Below are 4,165 nucleotides of genomic sequence, written 5' to 3'. Positions count from 1 at the left end.
ATTACAAAAGCTTTAAATAGTAATTCCAAGTAATGAAAGGCATTTTCATTTAAAAAACAAAAATATCCTTATGATTTGCTGCTTTATACGCAGGAATGATTTATTTTACAAGCATTTGTAACATCAACCTATAAAATTAAAAACATTTCTTAGTGTCTGAAATGCAGAGTGAAGTTCACAATAAGCTTTCCTATAAACAGGCTAAACTGAACTCTACAGTAACAACTCCACACAGAATTTACACGACAGGCACTGTGAATCAGATACAGGGATCTTTCACAGTTAGTGTTGCTCTTTTTGAAGCTCATCTCATCAGAGGTAACCAACTAGTGAAGCCAGGATTTCCTGGTGCAGGACAGTTTGGTTCCAAATACTTCAGTTGTAATACATGCAAGACATGCCCTAAATAAGAAGGATCTTCTGAAAGAAAATGAAGAAAAACAAAAAAGCAGCCCAGAATAAAAGCATTTACAAGCATCTGAACAAGGCCTTTAGTCAGTGTTTAAACCCATTCATTCTTAGGTAAGGGATTAAGAGGCCAAGAGAGGTACCCTCGGCGAGGGTGAGGATACTGGAGGTTGGCAGCGTCGGCATCGCAAAAGTGCTCTACCAGAGGAGCAGGAGGAGGAGGGAGCTGGGCACAACTGGACCATCTTGATCCAGCCCGTGGGGAATCCAGAGGGGGAAAGAAATATCTGAAATAATGAAGACAGGAACAAAACACCAAAACAAAAACAACAGGGGGAAGGAGGGAGGGGGAAACAGAAGAAAAAGAGAAAAACAGTAAATACAAAGAGAACCAAAGAAGAGAAAACATGCTGGAAAGAAAAAAATGGAAAAAAGCTTGTATATTCATGCCAAAACCAATGAAACATAATAGTATAAATCAAGACTCTCACTTAAATCAAGGTTGCTTAAGCAAGTATAAAAATTTGGGAGAAAAAAAAATCTGTTAAAGTTAAAATGCCAAAAAATTATCAGTACATATGTTACAGAGACATTAATTTTATAAATTTAAAGCCTTATCTAATCTCTCATTTGATCCCATAATTTACAAATCTAATGTGCCTTCCATTTGGAGCAAAGCTGTATTTGCTGCAGCAGCAGGCACAACTGTTTAGTGCACACATGATACTGAGAACAAACCCGAACACGCTCTCACACTGGAAAGCTGGCTACTGCAACATGCTTTTGAAAAATATAATCATTGAACAGTTTTGGTTTCCTGCAAAAAACTGAGAATCGCTACAGGTTTGGTGTCTAAAAAGGCTCAAAGAATTATAGTCTGTTATTCTGCCATCTTATAACTTACCCATAATATGTATGCAATTTAATAAATAAAAAGGTACATAACTTTATCAAAGTCAAGAGTTTTAGAAGACAGGAGTTCATTGAAACAACACATTAAAAATCCTGAGACATGGAATTTCAACTGCATGCAAATTTTCAGCAAAATGTCAACTCTTCTTCTGTTTCCAAATTGTCTAAAAGGAAACCAAGTTGTATAGAAGCACACCATCAGCATTCACTCACATAACAGAAACAGCCATCTCTTTACTGAGTATGGGGTGAAAATTTAAAAGTGCTTCCACTATTTTACTACCAAAAAAAAACTATAGCAAATGCTAATGTGATGTTTAGCTACAAACCATTTTATCTGAACTCTGGTGCTAAGTTAATTATCTGCTCCTTTACTAGTATTTTTAATTACAAGAAAAACCAGTTGTGTAGATAATATCACCTATAAAGCAGTTCTACAAAAGGTGAACAAATTAGCACTCAAGACAATCTTTATGAAAAATATTTGTTCAATTTTCAAATTAAAATTATAAAAACTCATCATTTTAGCTTATTGTTTTAGAAAATAAAAGACATACCCCTATATTCTCCAAATGGAATAATATTGTATTTTTCCTCCTCCCAATAGTTTATGAGGATAGTAGCAATCTTTTCCATTTTTTTAAGCCCAAGTTAGTCTAAAGAACATTTCAAAAAAAATTTTTGGTGATGATGTCTCAACAAAAAGCCCTTCTATTTATAGTGTCGGTAAACTGACTTGTACAAAAAATTATATACACTGCAATTTTAAAGGCCTTTCTGACTGTGTTTAGTAGTGATCAGGCTTCTGGTGCATCTTGGGAGAGATCAAACAGCGCTGGGAAAGGGGAAAAGGAATTTGATTTCCATTCCTGTGTGCATGCAACAAGCAGCCAAACAGCAAAATTACTCCAGCTAGCTACAAGTACAACTCAGCTGTGCTTTTTGCCAGCAGAAGATCCATTTAGTGAGTTCTGAAGATTTGGAATATTTGAGCTTAGTGAAGGATTTGAGTTTCCCAGTTGAGAACTCCCATTTACTGGGCTCCCGTTACCTTTCAAAATACCAGTACACTTCCAATTGTCCATGTAATTAGCTTTCCACAACCTCATGCAGGCATCATCTCCTGAGGACGCCAGTACTGTTCTTGTAATGTTCCAACTCACCCTCCAGAATTATGATTATCAAACTGAGCCACAATATGGATTTCAAATTTTGTGGGACCACCAGAAGAAATAAGTTCTTTCCTCACAGATTTTAATGTGGAAATTCTTACATCTTTGGTTGCTATTGCCAGGATATGGAAAGATCTTCCCAAATTTGGAGCAAAGGCAATATCATGAACAGGATCTTTGACGGTCATAAGAGTTTCCACTTTTGCATATTTCCTGGTGTTTTCATTGGATTAAAAAAATCTGAACCTTGGCCATGGCATCTGGACTGCTGTCATCACTTCCCACGGTGATCATGGGGGAGTGAGCACGAGAGCTGGAAGAGTTCCAAGAAATGCAACTACAGCTCAGCTTACATGAGATCTCGTGCAGTAGGGACCACTGGCTGAGATTCATAACATCTGGAGCCTCATATATTCTTACTATAACATTTGCTGAACAGGTTGCTAACATCAGACCCATATGTTTGGGAGCAAATTTCACATCAGTAACAGATGTTCTACTCTCCACTAGAGTTGTCCTCTTCACCCAGTGACTCTGTCCTCGAAGTTTATCGTTTGATTCTCCTACTATTTCTTCCCAAACAGCCGCTGTTCGGTCAAAAGAACAGGAAGCCAAAACTTGTCCAAATTCAGGATGAGCCCATGTCACACGCTACACAGATCCTCTATGTGTCTTCCAACTAGCAGTGCAATGCCAATCTCCGCTTTCACTTTTATCCCAGACTTTGACGCTCTGGTCACTGGAGCAGGTGGCCATCCGGCACCCGTGGAAGTCAAAAGACACTTTGTGGATGAGTTCCTTGTGGTCCCCCGCGATCCTGCGTGCCACAAACATGGCCGCTGCTGTCTGCCCGGCCCGCCTCCGAGAGGGCGGCGGTGGGGCCAGCAGCCCCCGGACCCTAGAACTATGTTTCTTACCATGATGATAATGTACTACGCCACTGCAATGTAAGGAAGTCCCCAATTAAATGCTTCTTTCTTCTTATCAGAGTTTCCTTGGTTATGATGTCTCTTCATAGCAATATAACAGTGAATAAGACAACTAAAAAAAAAAAAAGAAAAGGAAAGCTGTAAAATTAAATTAGTCTATAAAATCATTCCATATTAAACCAAGATGTCTGTCTTGGTTTGTTTTCATTGCTGTGATAAAACACTTAACCAAAACCAACTTGGGAAGAAAAGGGTTTATTTTGCTTACAATGCCATGTTTCAGCCCATCATTGAGAACCATCAGGTCAGGAAATTCAACAGGAACTGAAACAATTACCATGTAGAAATGCTGTTTACTTGCTTGCTCAGTTTTCTTTTATATACAAACCCATAACCACCTGCTGAGAGATGATTCTACCCATATCAATAATAACTAATTAAGAAAATGCCCCACAGACATACCCAGAGACCAATCTGATAAAGGCAGTTTCTCAGCTGAGACTCCTTATTTCTTGATGATTCAAGTTTGTGTCAAGTTAACAAAACTAATCAGCACAATATCCTAAATCCAATGTTCTTAAGCACAACCCTCAAAATCCTAAACCATCAGTCTCTATAAGAATGATAAAAAATGTTGGTCAGTGGCGGGGCACACCTTTAATCCCGGCACGTGGGAGGCAGAGGCAGGCCGATCTCTATGAGTTCAAGGCCAGTGTGGTCTACAGAGTGAGTTCCAGGACAGCT

At 38.6% G+C, this 4,165-nt stretch overlaps 1 pseudogene; it reads right to left on the bottom strand.

Annotated features, from left to right (window-relative positions):
• Positions 1 to 208: 208 nt before the first annotated feature.
• On the bottom strand, positions 209 to 3,326 carry LOC142836300 (nucleoporin SEH1-like; annotated as a pseudogene).
• Between the last annotated feature and the right edge of the window lie 839 nt (positions 3,327 to 4,165).

This window comes from Microtus pennsylvanicus, chromosome 16 (assembly GCF_037038515.1).
Source record: "Microtus pennsylvanicus isolate mMicPen1 chromosome 16, mMicPen1.hap1, whole genome shotgun sequence".
Lineage (NCBI taxonomy): Eukaryota > Metazoa > Chordata > Mammalia > Rodentia > Cricetidae > Microtus > Microtus pennsylvanicus.
Note: the sequence above shows the minus strand (reverse complement) of the source record. Positions and strands in the feature narration are given on the sequence as shown.